The sequence below is a fragment of the Meles meles genome, chromosome 10, assembly GCF_922984935.1.
Source record: "Meles meles chromosome 10, mMelMel3.1 paternal haplotype, whole genome shotgun sequence".
Lineage (NCBI taxonomy): Eukaryota > Metazoa > Chordata > Mammalia > Carnivora > Mustelidae > Meles > Meles meles.
Genome location: NC_060075.1, coordinates 46,270,270 through 46,294,922, shown reverse-complemented (window position 1 = coordinate 46,294,922; position 24,653 = coordinate 46,270,270).

The following is a 24,653-nucleotide window of genomic DNA, read 5'->3' as shown; positions in this document are numbered from 1 at the left end:
TTCTCACTGCCTTTGTAGTTCTCCAATGTCTTCAAATACATATTTAAAAATATATTCCTGAGCATGTCTAGGTGATTTCAGTGAGACAGTTGTTCTGCAACCAGCTACTCTGTCGTTACCAGAAGGATTCATTTCTGATTACTTATCTTTATAGTATGCACAGTTTTCCCAGAGGAGCTTTTATAAGAGGTAGAAGAATGGTAAGTGTTCCGTGTGAAGCGAGGTGAAATTTTTCTTATGATGCAGGGTTTGGTATATAAGCTCATTTAACTTTTATTTCCTTTCTGTGAACTGGGTAAACGTGTATGGGATTTTTCTTTTTCTTCACTCAAAGAAAATATTTATGGTTTCTGTGTTTATGTTTCTCACTTTTCCTTTTACTTTACAAAGACTTTAAGGGAAATGAAGGAAAAATTCTAACTTTATAATGCTGTCTTCACATTGGAAGTCTGATCTCATTTTCATTTTAGATGTATCACTCTGGCTATTGTCTGGAACATTATTTCAAATAGTAAAAGATTGGCATGAACCTGAATGTACATGAATGCAAGATGGCTAAATAAATTGTGATAAAATCATATAATGAAATATAACCATTAAAAATAATTAGGTAGCTTTCTATGTAATGATATGGAATTATTCCAAGAGGTATTAAGTGAGAAAACCAAGATGGGGAACAATGTGTGTGCTATTACTGCTACTATCTGTGTGGGAAAAATGTTTATGCATTTTTTTGTAAGTAATTAAATTACTTTGGAATAATATACAAAATATATTTTTTGGAATATTTACTTTGAAATAATATACAAAAATTTGTAAAATTTGCTACTTTCTAGAAAAAGTTACTCCTAGGGAGTGGGATGAGGCTGCTAGGAGATAGGTCTCAGATGGACATTAAATTTTCAATGCATATCACTCTTTATCTATTGAATATTGTACCGTGGGCATGTGTAACCTATTCAATAATGGAAATAAAATATTTTTAGATGGAAACATTCACTTTACTATACTCTAAAATCTTCATTTGTGGACATTATTATACTACCTATTACCTTCCATTATTTTTCTACTAATATACATATTTTATATAATTATAACCAGAATTTTGTTATTTTTAAATACAAATTTTCATATTTTCATAATGTTCAAAATTATCTTCAAATTAGCATGATATTTTGTTTAGTTCATGTACCATAATTTACTAATCCTTTCCCCAGTGTTGGTCATTTATATATTTATATGTTTCCTTATTATGTGTAACATGGGGTTGAGTATCTTCGTGAATGTGTATTCATTTGGATTCTATAATTAGCTCTAAAACTTTATGGTTATTTGGTAAGGCTGAATGAAAATAAGCACTCTATGGAGTAGAAAAAGGTTAAGAATGATTATAGATGATACTTTGACTTACCCATGATAAGCATGGCAATTTTCATTTATTCTAACATTTGTCTGTATGGACAAAATAAACAGAGTTTTTGCTCTTTAAATATACATACAGTGCAAATTGAACTCTTAGGAAATAATGCACTTAAAGAATCATTAATTATTACCTAATTACTTGCACCACTGTGGCATGGACAGAAAAGTGCTCTGCAATGATGAAGTTGTCAATTATAGTTGATAATTAAGGGGCCAGGTGCATGTTTAACTTAACAAGATAAATATCTGCCCAGATGTTGTTTGTCTGCTGCTTCATTACCAGGTAGGTTAGAAGATTTTCATAAACTTGAAAGACTATTAAATACATAACCTTGCTACATCAAGAAATCTTTAGCAAATCTGTTACTCTAACCAATATTCACTTAGGAAGACCGTTCATCAGATTTCCTGGAGAGCTGGAGTAAGAAGTATGTGTCTATAATACCATATTTGCAGATTCTCAGTGAAATGGCTATTTGAATATAAAATCGAGCAAAAATATAGCAGTACTAGAAGTTGGAGATGATGGCTTTCCATGCCAGAAACACGAAGGAATGTATGCAGTATTTAAATACCAGCTTGAAAGAAGACAACAAGAATTAGTTCATGTGTGGACCCTTCCAAGGAACCTAAGAGCCTAGCATGTGAGAGGTGAAGATTCTGGCAGACATATAGTAAAATAAATGACTTGTTATCTGAAAAATGGAGGTCAGACCATATCACTCCTTGTGTGTCTGCTCGGAACACCAGACAGATGGTGGCTCAAACAACAGGACCTTATTTTCTCAGAGATCTGGAGGCTGGAAGTTCAAGTCTATGGTACTGGCAGGATTGGTTTCTCCAGAGACCTCTCTCATAGGCTTGAAGATGACTGCCTTGTGTTATGTCCTCACATGGTTTTTCTCTGTCCATGTGCATTTCTGATGTCTCTTCTTCTTCTTATAAGGACACAGACATATTCTCTTAGAGCAACCAGGGTGAACAACATACAGGAACTCTTTTAGTATTTTTTTTTTTTTGCAACTGTTCTGCAACTGTAAAATGATTTCAAAATAAAAAGTTAAAATTTCTATGTCCTGTATTCTTTTTTTTTTTTTTTTAAGGTAAGCTCTATACAGAGCTTGAACTTACAACCCCAAGATCAAGAGTTGCATGCTTTACCAACTGAGCTAGCCAGGGGCAGGACACTGTGTCCTCTATTCTTGAGGTCAGTTTGGCCAGATATAAAATCTTTGGCTTATATTTTATTTTCTTGAATATGTAAACTTTTACTGTATTATTTTCTGGTATGTCATATTACTGACAAAAATACATGATAATTTGATTTTCTTTCCCCTATCAGGGACTTAGTCTTTTTATTTGAATATCTAAAACATGTCTTCTTTTATTTTTGTTTAAAGTTTGATAGAACTAATAGAATATGTTTTTGTGTGGCCATTCCAGGCAAATTTTTCCAACATTTGGTATGTCCTTTCAATATGAATTTTACATTTTTCAATTTAGTTAATTTTAATTTAATGTTTCAGTAAAGGTTTCCCCAACTTTTTATTTAAAAAAAATTTTTAGGGATGCCTGGGTGGCTCAGTGGGTTAAGCTGCTGCCTTCGGCTCAGGTCATGATCCCGAGGTCCTGGAATCGAGTCCCGCCTCAGGCTCCTTGTTTAGGGGGGAGCCTGCCTCTCTCTCTGCCTCCACCTGCCTCTCTGCCTGCTTGTGTGCTTTCTCTCTCTCTCTCTCTGACAAAAAAATAAATATATAAAATCTTAAAAAAAAACGCTTGGAAGCTACTACTTATTTAATAATTGGCCCATGTGGCAAAATAAATATGAATAAAGTCCATATAAAGAGGTCTAAACAAGTTGGGCCAGCAATTCTTAATAGTCACTGGTTATTATTCTGGGGCTATAAAATAACCACATTTAATATTTTTTTCATAATACCATTCTCCTCTTACTCAGTCCACATAAACTTAAGTAAAGATGGGGAAATTTTCAATTTGCTTGACTTATCAAATAATAATAATCCAGAAAGTAGTAATAGCCACCATTTATTAAGCATTTACTATTTTTTCCCATTTTATTTATTTTTTCAGCGTAACAGTATTCATTCTTTTTGCACAACACCCAGTGCTCCATGCAAAACGTGCCCTCCCCATTACCCACCACCTGTTCCCCCAACCTCCCACCCCTGACCCTTCAAAACCCTCAGGTTGTTTTTCAGAGTCCATAGTCTCTTATGGTTCGCCTCCCCTTCCAAATTTTTTTTTTTAATAAACATATAATGTATTTTATCCCCAGGGGTACAGGTCTGTGAATCGCCAGGTTTACACACTTCACAGCACTCACGATAGCACTTACCCTCCCCAATGTCCATAGCCCCCTCCCCCTCTCCCAATCCCACCTCCCCCCAGCAACCCCCAGTTTGTTTTGTGAGATTAAGAGTCATTTATGGTTTGTCTCCCTCCCAATCCCATCTTGTTTCATTTATTCTTCTCCTATCCCCCTACCCCCCCATGTTGCTTCTCCATGTCCTCATATCAGGGAGATCATATGATAGTTGTCTTTCTCCGATTGACTTATTTCACTAAGCATGATACGCTCTAGTTCCATCCACGTCGTCGCAAATGGCATGATTTCATTTCTTTTGATGGCTGCATAGTATTCCATTGTGTATATATACCACATCTTCTTTATCCATTCATCTGTTGATGGACATCTAGGTTCTTTCCATAGTTTGGCTATTATAGACATTGCTGCTATAAACATTCGGGTACACGTGCCCCTTTGGATCACTATGTTTGTATCTTTAGGGTAAATACCCAGTAGTGCAATTGCTGGGTCATAGGGTAGTTCTATTTTCAACATTTTGAGGAACCTCCATGCTGTTTTCCAGAGTGGTTGGACCAGCTTGCATTCCCACCAACAGTGGAGGAGGGTTCCCCTTTCTCCACATCCTCTCCAGCATCTGTCATTTCCTGACTTGTTAATTTTAGCCATCCTGACTGGTGTGAGGTGATATCTCATTGTGGTTTTGATTTGTATTTCCCTGATGCCGAGTGACGTGGAGCACTTTTTCATGTGTCTGTTGGCCATCTGGATGTCTTCTTTGCAGAAATGTCTGTTCATGTCCTCTGCCCATTTATTGATTGGATTTGTTTGTTCTTTGGGTGTTGAGTTTGCTAAGTTCCTTATAGATTTTGGATACTAGCCCTTTATCTGATATGTCGTTTGCAAATATCTTCTCCCATTCTGTCAGTTGTCTTTTGGTTTTGTTAACTGTTTCCTTTGCTGTGCAAAAGCTTTTGATCTTGATGAAATCCCAATAGTTCATTTTTGCCCTTGCTTCCCTTGCCTTTGCCGTTGTTCCTAGGAAGATGTTGCTACGGCTGAGGTCGAAGAGGTTGCTGCCTGCATTCTCCTCAAGGATTTTGATGGATTCCTTTCTCACATTGAGGTCCTTCATCCGTTTGGAGTCTCTTTTCGTGTGTGGTGTAAGGAAGTGGTCCAATTTCATTTTTCTGCATGTGGCTGTCCAATTTTCCCAGCACCATTTATTGAAGAGGCTGTCTTTGTTCCATTGGACATTCTTTCCTGCTTTGTCGAAGATTAGTTGACCATAGAGTCGAGGGTCGATTTCTGGGCTCTCTATTCTGTTCCACTGATCTATGTGTCTGTTTTTGTGCCAGTACCATGCTGTTTTGATGATGACAGCTTTGTAATAGAGCTTGAAGTCCGGAATTGTGATGCCACCAACTTTGGCTTTGTTCTTCAATATTCCTTTGGCTATTCGAGGTCTTTTCTGGTTCCATATAAATTTTAGGATTATTTGTTCCATTTCTTTGAAAAAAATGGATGGTATTTTGATAGGGATTGCATTAAATGTGTAGATTGCTTTAGGTAGCATAGACATTTTCACAATATTTATTCTTCCAATCCAGGAGCATGGAACATTTTTCCATTTGTTTGTGTCTTCCTCAATTTCTTTCATGAGTACTTTATAATTTTCTGTGTATAGATTCTTAGTCTCTTTGGTTAGGTTTATTCCTAGGTATCTTATAGTTTTGGGTACAATTGTAAATGGGATTGACTCCTTAATTTCTCTTTCTTCAGTCTTGTTGTTGGTGTACAGAAATGCAACTGATTTCTGTGCATTGATTTTATATCCTGACACTTTACTGAATTCCTAGACAAGTTCTAGCAGTTTTGGAGTGGAGTCTTTTGGGTTTTCCACATATAGTATCATATCATCTGTGAAGAGTGATAGTTTGACTTCTTCTTTACCAATTTGGATGCCTTTAATTTCTTTTTGTTGTCTGATTGCTGAGGCTAGGACTTCTAGTACTATGTTGAATAGCAGTGGTGATAATGGACATCCCTGCCGTATTCCTGACCTTAACGGAAAAGCTTTCAGTTTTTCTCCATTGAGAATGATATTTGCGGTGGGTTTTTCATAGATGGCTTTGATAATATTGAGGTATGTGCCCTCTATCATCACACTTTGAAGAGTTTTGGTCAGGATGGGATGCTGTACTTTGTCAAATGCTTTTTCAGCATCTATTGAGAGTATCATATGGTTCTTGTTCTTTCTTTTATTAATGTGTTCTATCACATTGATTGATTTGCGGATGTTGAACCAACCCTGCAGCCCTGGAATAAATCCCACTTGATCGTGGTGAATAATCCTTTTAATGTACTGTTGAATCCTATTGGCTAGTATTTTGGCGAGAATTTTTGCGTCTGTGTTCATCAAGGATATTGGTCTGTAGTTCTCTTTTTTGGTGGGATCCTTGTCTGGTTTTGGGATCAAGGTGATGCTGGCCTCATAAAATGAGTTTGGAAGTTTTCCTTCCATTTCTATTTTTTGGAACAGTTTCAGGAGAATAGGAATGAGTTCTTCTTTAAATGTTTGGTAGAATTCCCCTGGGAAGCCGTCTGGCCCTGGGCTTTTGTTTGTTTGGAGGTTTTTGATGACTGTTTCAATCTCCTTACTGGTTATGGGCCTGTTCAGGTTTTCTATTTCTTCCTGGTTCAGTTGTGGTAGTTTATATGTCTCTAGGAATTTCTTCCATTTCTTCCAGATTGTCCAATTTGTTGGCGTAGAGTTGCTCATAGTATGTTCTTATAATTGTCTGTATTTCTTTGGTGTTAGTTGTGATCTCTCCTCTTTCATTCATGATTTTATTGATTTGAGTCCTTTCTCTTTTCTTTTTGATGAGTCTGGCCAGGGGTTTATCAATCTTATTGATTCTTTCAAAGAACCAGCTCCTAGTTTCATTGATTTTTTCTATTGTTTTTTTGGTTTCTATTTCATTGATTTCTGCTCTGATCTTTATGATTTCTCTTCTTCTGCTGGGTTTAGTGTGTCTTTCTTGTTCTTTCTCCAGCTCCTTTATGTGTAGGGTTAGGTTGTGTACTTGAGACCTTTCTTGTTTCTTGAGAAAGGCTTGTACCGCTATATATTTTCCTCTCAGGACTGCCTTTGCTGTGTCCCACAGATTTTGAACTGTTGTGTTTTCATTATCATTTGTTTCCATGAATTTTTTCAATTCTTCTTTAATTTCCTGGTTAACCCATTCATTCTTTAGAAGGATGCTGTTTAGTCTCCATGTATTTGGGTTCTTTCCAGCTTTCCTCTTGTGATTGAGTTCTAGCTTCAGAGCATTGTGGTCTGAAAATATGCAGGGAATAATCCTAATCTTTTGATACCGGTTGAGACCTGATTTGTGACCCAGGATGTGATCTATTCTGGAGAAGGTTCCATGTGCACTAGAGAAGAATGTGTATTCTGTTGCTTTGGGATGAAATGTTCTGAATATATCTGTGATGTCCATCTGGTCCAGTGTGTCATTTAAGGCCTTTATTTCCTTGTTGATCTTTGGCTTGGATGATCTGTCCATTTCAGTGAGGGGAGTGTTAAAGTCCCCTACTATTATTGTATTATTATTGATGTGTTTCTTTGATTTTGTTATTAATTGGTTGATATAATTGGCTGCTCCCACGTTAGGGGTATAGATATTTAAAATTGTTAGATCTTCTTGTTGGACAGACCCTTTGAGTAGGATATAGTGTCCTTCCTCATCTCTTATTATAGTCTTTGGCTTGAAATCTAATTGATCTGATATAAGGATTGCCACCCCAGCTTTCTTCTGATGCCCATTAGCATGGTAAATTGTTTTCCACCCCCTCACTTTAAATCTGGAGGTGTCTTCGCGTCTAAAATGAGTTTCTTGTAGGCAACATACTGATGGGTTTTGTTTTTTTATCCATTCTGATACCCTGTGTCTTTTGATTGGGGCATTTAGCCCATTAACATTCAGGGTAACTATTGAGAGATATGAATTTAGTGCCATTATTAGCCTGTAAGGTGACTGTTACTGTATATTGTCTCGTACCTTTCTGATCTACTACTTTTAGGCTCTCTCTTTGCTTAGAGGACCCCTTTCAATATTTCCTGTAGAGCTGGTTTGGTGTTTGCAAATTCTTTCAGTTTTTGTTTGTCCTGGAAGCTTTTTATCTCTCCTTCTATTTTCAATGATAGCCTAGCTGGATAGAGTATTCTTGGCTGCATGTTTTTCTCGTTGAGTGCTCTGAATATATCATGCCAGCTCTTTCTGGCCTGCCAGGTCTCTGTGGATAAGTCTGCCGCCAATCTAATATTTTTACCATTGTATGTTACAGACTTCTTTTCTCGGGCTGCTTTCAGGATTTTCTCTTTGTCACTAAGACTTGTCAATTTTACTATCAGGTGACGGGGTGTGGACCTATTCTTGTTGACTTTGAGGGGGGTTCTCTGCATCTCCTGGATTTTGATGCTTGTTCCCTTTGCCATATTAGGGAAATTCTCTCCAATGATTCTCTCCAATAGACCTTCTGCTCCCCTCTCTGTTTCTTCTTCTTCTGGAATCCCAATTATTCTAATGTTGTTTCGTCTTATGGTGTCACTTATCTCTCGAATTCTCCCCTCATGGTCCAGTAGCTGTTTGTCCCTCTTTTGCTCGGCTTCCTTATTCTCTATCATTTGGTCTTCTATATCACTAATTCTTTCTTCTGCCTCATTTATCCTAGCAGTGAGAGCCTCCATTTTTGATTGCACCTCATTAATAGCTTTTTTGATTTCAACTTGGTTAGATTTTAGTTCTTTAATTTCTCCAGAAAGGGCTTTAATATCTCCAGAGAGGGTTTCTCTAATATCTTCCATGCCTTTTTCGAGCCCGGCTAGAATGTTCAGAATCGTCATTCTGAACTCTTGATCTGACATATTACCAATGTCTGTGTTGATTAGGTCCCTAGCCTTCGGTACTGTCTCTTGTTCTTTTGTTTGTGGTGATTTTTTCCGCCTTGTCATTTTGTCCAGATAAGAGGATATGAAGGAGCAAATAAACTACTAAAAGGGTGGCAAAGACCCCAGAAAAATGCGCTGTAACCAAATCAGAAGAGACCCCAAATTGTGGGGGGGAGAAAGGGGATAAAAACAGGTTCTGAAAAAAAAAGAAAAGGAAAAGAAAAAAAAAAGGAAAAAAAAAGAAAAAAATTTAAAAAATAAAACAAATAAAAAAAATTAAAAAAGAAAGAAAAAATATATTTAGATGAACTAGTCAAAAAACGTTAAAAAAGAAAAGGGTAAAAGTTTTAAAAAATTTAGCAGAAGAAGAAAAAAAAAAAAATTGAAAAAAGAAAAAAAAAATTGAAGTAGCCCCAAGACTAAAGAATCATGGGGAGAAAGCCATGAGTTCCGTGCTTTGCTTTCTCCTCCTCTGGAATTGCTCTGCTGTCTTAGGAATTGAATCTGCTTTCTCCTTGATAGATGAACTTCGTCCTGGCTGGATATTTTGTTGATCTTCTGGGGGAGGGGCCTGTTGTAGTGACTCTCAAGTGTCTTTGCCCGAGGTGGGATTGCACCGCCCTTACCAGCGGCCGGACTAAGTAATCGGCTCGGGTTCGCTTTTGGGAGCTTCTGTTCCCTGAACGCTTTCCGTAGAGTTCCGGAGGACGGGAATGAAAATGGCGGCCTCCTAGTCTCCGGCCCGGAGGAGCCGAGAGCCTGGGGCCCCACTCCTCAGTGCGCCCCCAGAGGACAGCACCCAATCACTCCCGTATCCCCAGCCTCTAGCCGCGCTCCGAGCTCACCCAGCCCGCGACCAGTTCAAGGTAACCCCGAGCTGAGAGTTCAGTCCTCGGCTCTGTCTCTGCAGCCGGCTTCTCCGTTCTAATACCTGCGAGCTCTCCGACACTCTGACACCCCCGATCCTTCTGTGACCCTGTGGGGCCTGGGGCCACGCTGACCCCGCGTGGGCTTCACCCTGGTTTAGCCTCTGGAGCAATGTCCCTCAGTGGAACAGACTTTTAAAAGTCCTGATTTTGTGCTCCGTTGCTCTGCCGCTTGCGGGGAGCCGGCCCCTCCCCCCGCGGTCTATCTTCCCGTCGTTTTAAGATTTTTTTTTTTTAAATTTATTTATTTGACAGAGAGAGAGATCACAAGTAGGCAGAGAGGCAGGCAGAGAGAGAGAGGAGGAAGCAGGCTCCCCGCGGAGCAGAGAGCCCGACGCGGGGCTCGATCCCAGGACCCCGAGATCACGACCCGAGCCGAAGGCAGCGGCTTAATCCACTGAGCTACCCAGGCGCCCCCTTCCCGTCGTTTTAGATTCACTTCTCCGCCAGTCCTACCTTTCAGACAGTGGTTGATTTTCTGTTTCTAGAGTTGCTGTTCTTCTTCTCTTCGCTCTCCCGTTGGATTTGTAGGTGTTTGCAATGTTTAGATAAGCTATTGAGCTGATCTCCTGCTACCTGATGTAGTCTCAGGCTGCTACTTCTCCGCCATCTTGACTCCTCCCTCCAAGCATTTACTATTTAAGTGACATTAGATTAGGAAATTTCACAGACTGAAAGATCATTTATTTTTTACAAAATGTTTGCAAGGGAAGAAGTATTCTCCCTGTTTTTAGAGTGGAACACATAGAAGCAGATAAGGAGTTGACCACATCTTAATAAGTGATAGAAAGAGGATAGTAAGATCTGTCTGAACCCAAGCCCTGATCTTTCCACTACAGAACACAGAATATTTGGAAAACTCAAATGCATGGCCTGGACAAAATGTCTAAAGGTCTGAATGACTCACATGGGCCAATCTGTACCGGTTGAGCTGAAGAGCTGTTCTCTGAAGCTCATTCCTCTTTATGAGGCTCAGATATCCCCTAATGCCCAGTTCTGTGGGTATCAGAAAAGAGAACATTTCTTATCCAAGGTGGTTCCTGTGTGAAAGGTCTCCATGCAGCTTGACTTCCCAGAGAATTCATGTTTTGGAAGTAGGTTTGGGATTTCCCTTCTCGGTGTGTGGCATTGGTAAGCTCTCGGTGTGGCAGGCAGTCAGGCCAGGGTTCCAGCACCCACTGTGCTCCACTTCAAGTAATGGTCCTGATTGGGTAGGAGCTTGAATCCATAGTGTGGCCTCCAGCAGAAAGAATCTGGCTTGGGTAATTCTTTTTTTTTCCTAAAAGATTTTATTTATTTGACAGAGAGAGATCACAAATAGGCAGAGAGGCAGGCAGGGAGAGAGGGGGGGGGAGGAGGAGGAGGAAGCTGGCTCCCTCCCTAGCAGACAGCCCTATGTGGGACTCGATCCCAGGACCCTGAGATCATGATCTGAGCTGAAGGCAGAGGCTTAACCCACTGAGCCACCCAGGCGCCCCCTGGCTTGGGTAATTCTTTTTATTTTATTTTTTTAATTTTATTTATTTATTTGACAGAGAGAGAGAGAGAGAGAGACATATCACAAGTAGGCAGAGAGGCAGGCAGAGAGAGAGGGGAATCAGACTCCCTGCTGAGCAGAGAGCCCCAATGTAGGGCTCGATCCCAGGACCCTGAGATCATGACCTGAGCTGAAGGCAGAGGCTTTAAACCACTGAGCCACCCAGGCACTGGCTTGGGTAATTCTAATTCTGTCCTTGTTTTTGAGATCAGCAGTTCACCTACATAGTTCCTTATTTTTTTTTAAATCAACTTTATTGAGGATTAATTTGCCTACATGTATTTTGGCATTGTCTCTTCCCCTCCTTCTTTTCTGACTTACCATAACACATATTTATTTAAAAACGCAAATAATACAGAAAGAAATGATAGAACATGAAAGTTTCTTTCATTTAAAAACATAGTTTGTTGGGTACTTATCATGTCCCATTATCTATCTATCTATCTATCTATATATAAAATCTCCTCACTCATTTCTTTTCTTTTTTTTCTTTATTAACATATAAGGTATTATTGGTTTCAGAGGTACAGGTGTTTGTGATTCATTGGTCTTATATAATACCCAGTTCTAATGACAGCACATTCCTTCACCAATGTTCATTACCCAGTTACCCCATCCCTCTACCTCCCTCCCCTCCAGCAATACTCAGTTTGTTTCCTATGATCAAGAGTCTCTTATGCTTTGTCTCCCTCTCTGGTTTCATCTTGTTTTATTTTCCCTCCCTTCCCCTATGATCTTCTGGTTTTTTCTCAAATTCCACGTATCGGCGAGATCATATGATAATTGTCTTTCTCTGATTGAATTATTTTGCTTAGCATAATGCCCTCTAGTTCCATCCACGTCATTGCAAATGGCAAGATTTCATTTTTGATAGCTGCATAATATTCCTGTGTGTGTGTGTGTGTGTGTGTGTGTACACATATACATATATATGCATACACACACACACACACACACACACACACACACACATATATATACACACCATATCTTCTTTATCCATTCATGTGTCGATGGATAGCTTGGCTCTTTCCACAGTTTGACTGTTGTAGACATTGCTGCTATAAACATTGGGGTGCAGTGTCCCTTAAGATCACTGTATTTGTATCTTTGGGGTAAATACCCAGTAGTGCACTTGCTGGCTCATAAGGTAGCTCTATTTTCAACTTTTTGAGGAACTTCCATACTGTTTTCCAGAGTGGCTGCACCAGCTTGCATTCCCACCAACAGTGTAGGACAGTTCCCCTTTTTCCACATCCTTGACAACATCTGTTGTTTCCTGACTTGTTAATTTTAGCCATTCTGATGGTTGTGGTGGTATCTCATTGTGGTTTTGATTTGTATTTCCCTGATGCTGAGTGATGTTGAACATTTTTTCATGTATCCGTTGGCCATTTGGATGTCTTCTTTAGAGAAATGTCTATTCATGTCTTCTGCCCATTTCTTGATTGGATTATTCTTTGGGTGTTGAATTTGATAAGTTCTTTATAGATTTTAAATACTAACCCTTTATTTGATATGTCATTTGCAAATATCTTCTCTCATTCTGTCAGTTGTCTTTTGATTTTGTCAGCAGTTTCCTTTGCTGTGTAAAAGCTTTTTATCTTAATGAAGTCCTAACAGTTCATTTTTGCCTTAGTTTCCCTTGCCTTTGGAGATGTGCCTAGTAAGAAATTGCTGTGGCCAAGGTCAAAGAGGTTGCTGCCTGTGTTCTCCTCCAGGATTTTGATGGATTCCTGTCTCACATTTAGGTCTTTCATCCATTTTGAGTCTATTTTTGTGTGTGGTGTAAGGAAATGGTCCAGTTTCATTCTTCCGCATGTGGCTGTCCAGTTTTCTCAATCCACTTGTTGAAGAGACTGTCCTTTTTCCATTGGATGTTCTTTCCTGCTTTGTCAAAGATTAGTTGACCATACAGATGAGGGTCCATTTCTGGGATCTCTATTCTGTTCCATTGATCTATGTCTGTTTTTGTGCCAGTACCGTATTGTCTTGATGATTACAGCTTTGTAATAGAGCTTGAAGTCCGGAAGTATGATGCAACCAGTTTGGTTTTCATTTTCTTTTTCAACATTACTTTGGCTATTTGGGACCTTTTCTGGTTCCATACAAATTTTAGGATTATTTATTCCAGCTCTGTGAAAAAAGTTGATGGTATTTTGATAGGGATTGCATTGAATGTGTAGATTGCTCTAGGTAGCATAGATATTTTAATAATATTTGTTCTTCTAATCCATGGCCATGAAATGTTTTTCCAATTTTTTGTCTTCCTCTATTTTCTTCATGGGAGTTCTATAGTTTTCTGAGTACAGATCCTTTGCCTCTTGGGTTAGGTTTATTCCTAAGTATCTTAGAGTTTTGGGTATAATTGTAAATGGAATTGACTCCATAATTTCTTTTTCTTCTCTCAATGCTAAATTCTTGTATGAATTCTAGCAATTTTGGAGAGGAGTCTTTTGGGTCTTCCACATAGAGTATCATGTCATCTGCAAAGAATTCTTCTTTGCCAATTCAGATGCCTTTTATTTCTTTTTGTTATCTGATTGCTGAGGCTAGGACCTTTAGTACTCTGTTGAACATCAGTGTTGATAGTGGACATCCCTGCTGTGTTCTTGACCTTAGGGAAAACGTTCTCAGTTTTTCCCCATTGAGAATGATATTCACTGTGGGCTTTTCGTAGATGGCTTTTATGACATTGAGATATGTTACCTCTATCCCTACACTGTGAAGAGTTTTAATCAAGAAAGAATGCTGTACTTTGTTGAATGCTTTTTCTGTCTTTATTGAGAGGATCATATGTTTCTTATCCTTTCTTTTATTTATGCAGTGTGCCACATTGACTGATTTGCCAATGTTGAACCATCCTTGGGGCCCAGGATTAAATCCTACTTGGTCGTGGTGAATAATCCTTTTAATGTACTGTTGGATCCTATTGGCTAGTATTTTGGTGATAATTTTTACATCCATGTTCATCAGGATATCACCATGGTCTGTAATTCTCCTTTTTGGTGGGGTCTTTTTTTGGTTTTGGGATCAAGGTAATTCTGGCTTCATAAAAAGAGTTCGGGGGGCGCCTGGGTGGCTCAGTGGATTAAGCCGCTGCCTTCGGCTCAGGTCATGATCTCAGGGTCCTGGGATCGAGCCCCGCATCGGGCTCTCTGCTCCACAGGGACCCTGCTTCCTCCTCTCTCTCTCTGCCTACTTGTGATCTCTCTGTGTCAAATAAATAAATAAAATCTTTAAAAAAAATAAAAATAAAAAAATAAAAGATCCCCAGGTGAATCTTTAAAAAAAAAAAAGAGTTCGGAAGTTTTCCTTCCATTTCTATTTTTTGAAATAGCTTCAGAAGATAGATATTAATTTTTGTTTAAATGTTTGGTAGAATTCTCCTGGGAAGCCATCCATCCCTGGTCTCTTGTTTGTTGTTGGGAGATTTTTGATTACTGTTTAAATTTCCTTGATGGTTATGGGTCTGTTTAGGTTTTCTGTTTCCTCCTATTTCAGTTTTGATAGTTCATGCGTCTCTAGGAATGCATCCATTTCTTCCAGATTGCCTAACTTGTTGGCATATAGTTGTTCATAATATGTTCTTATAATTGTTTGTATTTCTTCAGTGTTGGTTGTGATCTCTCCTTTTTCATTTATGGTTGTATTTATTTGGGTCCTTTCTCTTTTCTTTTTGATAAGTCTGGCCAGGGGTTTATCAATCTTATTAATTCTTTCAAAGAACCAGTTCCTAGTTTTGTTGATCCATTCTACTGTTCTTCTGGTTTTTCTTTCATTGATTTCTGCTCTTACCTTTATTATTTCTCTTCTCCTACTGGGTTTAGACTTATTTCCTGTTCTTTCTCCAGCTCCTTTTGGTATAAGGTTAGGTTGTATATTTGAGATCTTTCTTGTTTCTTGAGAAATATCCTAACTCATTTCTTACAACAACTCTATGAACAGGCATTATTATTCCTACTTTGCAGAGAATGAAAGTGAGACACACAGATTAAATCATCTTTCCAGAAGGCCTACCAGGTAACAAAACCATCTTCTTAATCATTGCACTGAACTGCATTAATTCTTGCTTCGCTGACTCGCAAGCTTTCTCACTTTGGCTCTGTTGTGGTCTTTTTGCCACATGATCCTTTTCAGAATATTTTCTCCTCTGTCTTTGATTCAGCGGTATCTTTTTCTGATGGCTTGTACTATGGGGAACTCACTAGCTAGTAAGCTTTTTAAGAGCAAGTAGCAGTTCTGTTTACTGACACAGCAGCAGTGCCTGTAGCACATGGAGTCGTTAAGTAGTAAATCTTCATAGAAACCGTAAGTGAACAAACAGAATTTAAACCAACAGTCCCTTTTATGCATTATCTTACTTGGTCCTATGAAAGTAAAATAAACCCTGTTTTAAAGGAATAATATTCGCTGTTCACTGTTCAATTCAAGTCATGAATTTCATACTATCAATTGTTTATGCAAAGATTTTATAAGAATAATAACATGAAGAGGATTTTTTATGTGCTGTCTGGAGAAGCCAAATGTTCTTTTTTATATATTAATGTTGATTTCTCTTCCGTCATCTTCTGCTTTTACTTTTTCATGTAGGCACTTTTCTCTCATGCCCAGGTTAAAGCTCTCTTTCCCCATACTTCTCAGTTTGCATTTGATGCCCTCTGCCTCATGCCAGTAGTCATCGTGCCATTGGTAAGTGTACTTTAAGAATCCAGTCCAGTTAGCCACTTCCCTCAGCCTCCTTTCTCTTCTAAAGCCAAAACTTTCTAGGGAAGATGAGTTAAAACCCCACCTGAACTCTCTTCTATGTAGGTAGCCTGGCTTCATACCCCATATTTCTCCCCGCTTTGTATTTGTTTTCTAAGGAGTCATGTAGGTGGGAAAAGGCTATGGGTTTGAAGAACTTTGGCAGCTTTTCCTTCAGAGGTTGCTGCGCACTTGCTGTTAGAGGACATTTTCATCTGTCTAGGGTCTTCACGTAGGCACCTTCTTTGGCCTCTGATAGATCTTCACCCACCCCTGGGAGGTCACACTTGCCATGCCCCATGCTCCTGTCTAACTCAGCCATGATCACCGAGGAGCCTGACTTCAAACCTGCCACTGGTTTTCAGTCTGACCTTTTAGAAGTTGGTAGACCTTCCTCAACCTCCTGGGAATCAGAACTTACTTCAGAAAGAGAATAGTGAATTGAGAGTTGTGGAATACATGTCTTTAAAAAAAAATCAGTAGCTAAAAAAGTTAATTATGCCAGTGTTTCTCCACCCATTTTGTTGATGAAAGAGCCTCCAAAATCATTACCTGTCAATCCCATCCTTCAGATAAAAGACTCTTCCTTTGAAAACAGTCATCACATGAAAATCTGAGAGCCAGTATCAATATTTATTAGGGGACACACACCCCTCCTGTCCTGTCATATCATGGATTTATAGTACAACCAGTTATCCTGGGCTCCCTGAGCTCTTTCAAGGGTTGTGAAGAAATTAAACCTGTTGGCTGTTCCTTGGGAGAATCACACAGTTTCAGACATTTGTGTAGCTGACTTGCCTGCAGAAGTATGAAAGTAGTTCTTTTGAATCTCTACTGGCAAAATATTTCTTCTTTTATTTCCCCTGCCCCTGTTGTTGTTGGCACTTGGTATCTGAAGACCAAGTGCCTCTGGGAGTGGCTGACATATTCTTCTGTGACTATATAGGTCAAAAGGGAGGTGAAGTTGTATGTTGGCCCCTGAGTGGAAAGAAGAAACAGAAAGATTAAAGGTCACTGAAAGATGTGCCAGAGGAATAAGAAACTTATAACTGAGAAGAAGGAAAAAAATCTTTTTAAGAATTATTTTTGGAGAAAGATTAGGTTAATCAGGAATGTTAAAAAAGTTCAGTATGGAAAATAAGGAACAGCAAATGGTCCACATGAACTGAAATTAGTGCCGTGATGATTTAGGAAGGACCCGCATGGCTCTTCCCTAGAGGTAGCTAGGGAACCTTCCCTCAATGGTCAAGGGCTTTGAGCTGTGTATCAGGTACAGTTCTCCTTTTTCATCTCCATCTCCAAGAATTTTCTAGGAGCAAGAATCAAAGGCATTATTTGTTGAATGAGTTGATGAGGAAGCGAATGAATGAAGGGAATGGAACAAGGACAAGGATACTTCCTCTCCGACCTGGTCAAACTGCACCTGGATCATTGTGCTCAAACCAAAGGACCTAAGATGGTGATGCTCTGGGAGCCATGTCAAATGAGGGATTTCAAAGAAACTGGGCAAAGTTAGCTCTCAAGAGGGGACTTTTAAGGCTGTGGATATACCACATAGTTGCTTCTAAGTAGTTAAAGTCTCAATGAATTAAATTAAAAACTGAGTGGCTGCTGGGGGCCGGCACTGGGCCTGGAACCCGGAATGTGGAGAAGATGAAGATGAATATGTCCTGCCTTCTGGAAATCTCCCATGTGGGAAGGAAAAGGAGACTGATTCTGGCAGTTGGAAGATAAGATTTCTGTTTCATAGAAGGAAAAGGATCTTTATAAACAGACCCAAGTGACAAGGGGCTGCTTACAAGACAGCAAGGCTTCCTGCTTTGGTGGTTCAGTAGTGTAGGTGACAAGGAATTGTAGATGTCCTCTGCATTCTGGTAGGGACAGGATGACCACCTACGACAGGGCTATTCTTGGACAGGATTCTCCATTCCCTTCCATCTCTCATGAACTCTGTGTGTTTTTGAATCATAAGATTTGGGAGAGGAAAGAGGCTAAAGTAGCCAATTAATAAAGGGAGTGTAGTTTGAGTTCACTAAATCATACTGATAATAGCTAACTTCTGCTGAGAGTTTGTCAAGTCCTTGGCAGTGGTGGGCAGCACCTCTCTGATGAGGTTGAACTATTTTATCTTCTTTTCCCAGCAGGGAAAACAGCTGAAGTAACTTGCCCAAAGAGCCACAGCATGTCACTCATCATGGGGACGGAGGGGCATGCTTGGACCTCCAGGCTGAGCTGCCTCACTTACTCAGACTTTGTGTCATTTCTTGACTCAAACCTGCACTGTGTGCCTGCCAGGAATGGTGCCTTTAGGGATTGTGGGAGTGCGTTTAGTTTTGCTACAACTTGCAGAAGCTCATGTGAGGGCACACCAATTGTATGAGACTGTGGGAATGTGAGGAGCTCTGGAAAATTACTTAGAGCAAGGGTTCTTACCTGACATTGTGTGTGTGTGTGTGTGTATGTGCACGCTCACATCCATCACTCTATGAAGAGATCTGTAGCTTTAATCATGTCCTTATAGGGATGACCCATAACCTCACAAAAGTTTAAGAAATACTAATGTAAGGTCTGCCACAGCTTCTGTGGAGAAAAGAAAGAGCCCATCTAGATACGGACTTTTATTCACAAAAGGAGTCAGCGAGCTTGAAAAAGAAAAACAAAACAAACCCCCAGCAATTGCAGTTATTAAACCAATTCATTCTGATTGTAGGAATCATCTAGATTTAACCTTGTGGGATTCGCTTTACTAGGTCTTTCAGACTCTGGGAGGAGGCATTTAATGGATGCTGCTGTTTCCCTAAAGGAAGTTGGGAGCTCAGGAAGAACACAGGAACTAACTGGGCTGGGGAAATGAGGATTGTTCACTGGCTTTACTTCAGTACCCCTCCCCTAGGGTTTTGCAATATTCAACAGTAGAGTCTCTGAATGATCATTTTGTTTCCACAAAACTTCATTTCTCCCACCTTCGATCCTTGCCTGACACCATCAAGCATCGCATGGCAGTGAAAACAAAGACAACAAAATGGAAACCGGATAGATCAAAAGCAATCAGATTTCCAAGTAGAAAATTCATCTCTGTTTCTGAGCATCCAGAGATGCTCTTAACATTCTTGCCGAATGCTTTTGATGCCAGAGAAAAAACTCTCCTTGCATAATAACTGCGTGCTCATTCATGCTATCTGTGAAGACTGTTCTTTGACAGAAAACTTCTGCAAAAGCTACTGGGAGAAGAGAGGGTTTGATTTTAGTAACTAGTCTTATATTAAGCACTTAATGATTCTATTCCCATATTTCTCTTGACACTACATAAGATATCAGTATCAGTTGTCTTTGTGTTAACAGTCCCTTCTCTTACAGGAAATGACCCAGGAAAAAGAAAGAAAAGCAAATATTTTTCAACAAATGAAAAAGATCACTTCTGTTTTTACTTAGTTTCTTTCCTTTTTTTTGCTCAATTCTCACACCTGCTTTGGAAAGATGGCCCCTTGCCTAAGTGTCCATCACCACTCTTGAACTTGCTAACATCTCCCTATGTACCCTGCTTTGGGCTTCCCAGTATAGTTTTAGCAGATTAAGGTTTTTTATTCTTTATCAGAGGTGGTTCTGGATTTGTTAGCCATGAGGCTGCAGATCAGTATATGTTGGTTCTGTTGATTACATCAAGGTACTAATAAGATGGAATAATATAATTGATGTATGAACAATTGTCACAGTTTATAAACTGATTTCATATGCAGATCTCTTCTAATTTTAATAAATCCTGTTATCTTGGAAAAAAAGTCCAACTTTTCTAGAAAAATATTATATTAGGTTATTGTCTCTGGAGAATCCTGACAGATGCCTTATGATACCTATGTCCATGTCTGTGTCTCTCTCTGTCATCTCTCTGACTCTGTTTTTGAGGTCACATCTGCTTTGCTACTAGAGCAGTAATGTAGCTGGGACTTCTTTTCCACTGAGAGAGAGAGTCAGCCCACACACTTGCTGGAGATGGGGAAAATTCCAAGTCTTGATCCTCCTCTAATTTCTATGAGCCAGAGGGTCAGCTTGTCTTCTCTTGACTGTTTTTTTAAGGTTGTGTCAGTTTTACAGATGAGTGGCCATATTCATTAAATGCAGGCTTAACTAGTTTAATGGAGGGGGTCTGAGGGCCAGGGAGGGAGTAGCCTATGGTTTGCTCTGTGGACCAACAATGTTAATAATGGAAGAACATAGCCACTGCTCTTAACAGTATTAGCAATTATTTTTCTTTACAAATCTGATTTATTTTTAATAGACTATTTTTTAGAACAGTTTTAAATTTATGAAAAAGTTGCCAATACAGTACAAAGTTCCCATACACCCCATACCTAGTTTCCCCTATTACTAACAGCTTACATCAGTGTGTTATATTTGTTATAACTCATGAACCAATAATGGCACGTTATTATTAACTAAAGTCCCTAGTTTATTCAGATTTCCTTCACTTTTACCTGATGTCCTTTTTCTATTCCAGGATCCTACCCAGGTTACCCTACTACATTTAAGTTCCTTCTTTCTGTGACAATTTCTTTCTTCTTCTTCTTCTTTTTCTTCTTCTTCTTCTTCTTCTTCTTCTTCTTCTTCTTCTTCTTCTTCTTCTTTTCTGTAACAATTTCTCAGACTTTCCTTGTTTTTGATGACTTGGCAATTTTGAAGAGTAGTTGTCAGGTGTTCTGCAGATGCCCACAATTAGAATTTATCTGATGTTTTTCTCAGGATTAGATGGGGGATATGGGAGAAAGTTCATGGAGGCAAAGCACCATCTTCATCACATCATTTCAAAGTGAAAGGTCCCCGAGTGATAGGTCCATGATCAAAGGAGCAAGACTGATACAAAGTGAAAGTCAAGCAAAGCTTTATTTCCCGCCAAGCATGGAGAATCAAACCGACCGTTGGGGGCCACCTCTTACAGAGATGGCAACCACCCCCAGCCTCACAGACTGACTTTTATAGAGCAAAGGCCATGTGGTTGAGCCTGGCCACACACTGGTGGCCAATGAGATTGCAACACACAGAGAAAGCTGCACAGTCATGCTAGGTCACACACGGGTGGCCAATTGAATTACAATTCACCCCATAGTAGACATTTGAACTAGCCTATCACCTTGGCCAGAATTGGCGCCCAAAAGGCGGGGCCCACATTCCTTGGTAGCTAGGGAGACAGTAAGCACGCCCCACTGACTGGATGTCTCCACCTGGCCGAGTCATCCATGCATCTGGGCTCTGTTATCTCCACCTGATCTGACCCACCCTTGTATTTGGGCTCTGTTACCTGGGACTGGTCAACCATATTGTATTAGTTTCCCGGACTTGCTTTTAAGTAAGTCCCCTGGGGGGAGGCAGGGTCAGTTTAAGTTTTACTGCATAAACAACAAAATGGCTGTTTAATCCAAGATGGAATTGCTCTGGCTAAAGAGGCCCTTACAAAAGGTATACATTATCAACATGATTCCTGACTGTAGATGTTGACCTTGATCACCTGGATGACATGGCATCTGTCAGATTCACCCCCGGAAAGTAACTTTTCCCAAAACTCACTATGTGTTGCCCACACCTGAGAAATAGGGAGTTATTTTGCCCTCCTTCAGGGTAGAGTCTCTACATAAACTATTTGTATTTTTCTGTATGGGAAATTTGTCTCCTTCCCCTCAGAAATCACTTTTCCAAAAGTTATTAAACACAATGGCATCAAAATTTTAGAAGGGAGATATACTATCATTTCTCTACAGCATTACTAATCTGTCCATCCAAGGTATGTATTTTGAATCACTCCACAAACCCACGATTCAGTTACAGCTACAGAGGTGCCAGGTATTGCAGAAAGCTCAAGGAAGCAGTAGGTACAGTTCCCAGCCAGTTGGGAAATGTTAGAGGAAGGGCTGGGAAATTCCTACATGGGATCTGAGATCCCCAGGGCAGCTTCAAGCCAGGCAGGTAAAGGGCTCCATGGTCACCGGTGCTGTGATAAGGACTGATAATGCCAGTGTGGCTTAGAGTGTGCCCTGAGGCCCTAGCCTGAGCAGGACTGCCGTCCCTTGGGGACATCTCAGTAGGTCCTAAGTGGTCAGCAGTATAAGGACAGATCAAAACTGGTGGTTGACCAGAGGTGCTTTTAGAAAGCTCAAGTAGATCTTGAAGAGGAGGGCAGGAGGGAGCTGATAGGGCAGGGTGGCGAGGCCTGGAGGGAAAGAGTTGGAGACAATTGCCCACCCTCCAGCTCTGTCCTTTGTCTCAGCTTTGTTATCTCTGCTGTAAGGATGGGAAGTAAGGACCTCAGGGGAACAGAATTGACTTAATTACTCTCCTCTTAAGCTTGGTTTTGTTTTGTTTTCTACCCTTTAGTCATTCTCCCCAGTCCCATTCTCCTTGCCCTGTACGTACTCACTCTGCTATGTTCAAGCTGAGTCCTTTCCATCTAATTTCCTAACACTCCTAGTTTTTTAGTGCTTACTGCAGTGTTGTTCTGAGTTTGTCATTTTGTTTTCCTTTTTTATTTACAATTTTTTTTTTAGTATAGATGACACGATGTTACATTAGTTTCAGGGGTACAATGTAGTCATTCAGCTTCTTGTATGTTATGCTGTGATCATCACTTGTCTCCACAGAATGCTATTACAGTATCAATGACTCTATTCCCTATGCTGGACTTTTTATTCCTGTGACTTATTCATTCCCTAATTGGAAGCCTGTACCTCCTACGCCCTCTTACCGATTTGGCCTATCCATTTAGACATTTCTATGATAGTGGTGTCATGCTTACATATTACTTTTTTTTTTTTTTTTACTTTTAAAAACTTTTTTTCTTACTTTATTTTTACTCAATATTAATTTTTAAATCTATCCATGAATTCTCCCTTAACCTGTCTTTTGTTCTATTTGGCCTCCGGTGGATTGGATGAGGCCTGCCCACATTAGGAAAGATGATCTACTTTATTCAGTGTATGGATTCAAATATAAAACTCACCTGGAAATACCTCACAGACATACCTAGAATGATAATTTTAACCAAATATCTGACTTCCCCCTCCCCCATGGCCCAGTCAAGTTGACACATAAAATTAACAATCAGAAAGAGAGAAGGAGGTAGGGGGCAGGTAATGCATTCGGTTCTCTTCTAGAAAGGCTGTTGAATGTCCAGTAGTTAGGACCCTGGGCCTATTGGAAATATATTTAAGTATCATATTCAGGACAGCTGTAAATAACATTTAAATTTAAATAAAGGTTATTGACTTTCAACTTCTAGAACCAATTTATGGACAAAGAATGGATGATGTTTGCAGCTAGAGGAATCAATGTGAATGGTAATGAAAGTAGCAACGGTTAAGTGAAAGTTATAGGGTGGAAGGTGGAAGGGTAGAAGGTGGAGGGGGAAAATGTTAGAAGGTGGAAGGGGAAATGTTAGAAGGAATGGGAAGTATGCCAGTATACTTTTCATATTCAGAAGAGAATTAAGATACGGGACTCATGTTGATAAAACGAAAAAGGGAGTCATGATGTTGTATGGAAGCCTGGTCATTCCCTCTCCCTTTCTAAAGGACTCAATGAAATGATAATATAGGAATAATCTTACAACAGTGAAGAGAAAAGAGAAACATTAGCAGTAAACAGTGGTCTTACTAATTTGTGATAATGAAGATGTGGAAGTCCTTTGGTGGTTAAATAGAGCAGGAGCGCTATAGCTCAGAATATCCAGAAGGGGGCCTGCAACACCAGTGAGCATCAGTCTGGCAGGCCAGAAACCTGGAGACCCTCCAGAATCAGATGGTGAGGAACAAGTATAAGAGTGGGGTGCCTGGGTGGCTTGGTCAGTTAAGTCTTCAGCTCAGGTCATGATCTCAGTATCATCAGATCTCCGATGGAGCCCCACATCGGACAGGGAGTCTGCTTCTCCCTCTCCCTCTGCCCTCCCTCTCCCTCATGCCCTCCCCGTAGCTCCTATGTCTCTCTCTCTCAAATAAATAAATAAAATCTTTGGGGAAAAAAAATGTTGATGTGAGCACAAAGGAAAGCTGAGAGTGGTGCTGGGGAGAGGAGCATTTAACGGAAAGTCTGTCTAATACTTTCTCTATGGAGGCACTACTGACATTTTGTGAGGATCAGATTTTATTAAATGGGACGGTCCTATGTATTGTGGGTCATTTGATGTCCCTGGCCTCGCCCATTAAATGCTAGTACTAATGATCCCCTGGTTAGTATAATAACTAAAAATGCCCCCAGTTGTTTCTAAAGAAAACAGAGGCACTGCCTCCACTTAAGATGCACGGGAAGGAATGCCAGTACTGGTTCCATGGCCCTCTTTTCCTTCTGCACAGAGGACAAGTAGTCTAGGTTTTCCCCTCCCTCCATTCCTACATATCAGAGGTCTCTCTCAAGAAACTGGGTCAAAATCTCTGAGAATTAAGGTTGCAATGTTGATGGCAGTGCCAGATTTTTACCTTTTTGTGGTACTAGAATTCTGCCAGCAGTGAGCCCCACCCCTATGTGTAACACTAGTCAGATTTTTCTATTCTTGGAAAAGACCTAGTAATCAGGGGATGGATGGGGAGAGGTACATATATGGCAGCAAAAAAATGCATCCCCCCAGTTGTATAGGCAGCTATCACTGGATATAAAGAAAACCAGTAAGCATGAAAATAAATCCCATGATACAGCAAATAGGTTAATTCTCCTAGAAGAAAATGGTTAAAGCAGAGAACATAAGACATTAAAAGAAATCCTCTA